The sequence below is a fragment of the Aedes aegypti genome, chromosome 1 (genome assembly GCF_002204515.2).
Source record: "Aedes aegypti strain LVP_AGWG chromosome 1, AaegL5.0 Primary Assembly, whole genome shotgun sequence".
NCBI lineage: Eukaryota > Metazoa > Arthropoda > Insecta > Diptera > Culicidae > Aedes > Aedes aegypti.
In genome coordinates, this window is record NC_035107.1 from 41,070,110 (window position 1) to 41,070,751 (window position 642).

A 642-nucleotide genomic window follows, 5' to 3' on the forward strand; every position below is an offset into this window, starting at 1 on the left:
TCTTTGGTTTGGGGGTGAATGCAATCCAACCGTAACAACCAGCCGGGCACCGTTCGACCGACGGATTTATTGGTCACACGGGACCCGGAGGTAAGCTGCTCTTCTGCTGGATGTTTGCACTTCAGATTTGGGCTTTCAAGCTGCAGTCGTTCGGTTCCGGATCGGGACGACGGATTACCTCTCCACCGTCAAGTGGAAGTAAATTGAAATCAACAAACTGCTTCCGGAAAAGTCGTCGGTCGATTCCATCGCAGGCAGGCATCCCATGAGAAAGCGGAGCTTTGTTTCAGTTGCCAAATCCGACAGATTTATACCGATCTTGATATCGGCGACGCACTACAGGGTATTTGAGCAAGATAGCTGGCCAAAACTTTTTGAAGACAATTTTCACTTTTTCTGTGTAGTTAGCGGTAGTATACGTTTTGAACGTTATATGAATGTATCATTGGTGACATACTTTATTATTCACCGATAGGTCAGCATCCATTTATTACGTAACGCTAAATTTGGAAATTTTTGACCCCTCCCCCATCCGTAACGCTTTTTGTATGAAACATTTCAAACTTTTGTATGAGCCGTAACGCTTGAGCCTACTCCCCCCTACCCCTAGAGCGTTGCGTAATTTGTGGATGCCGCCTAGCG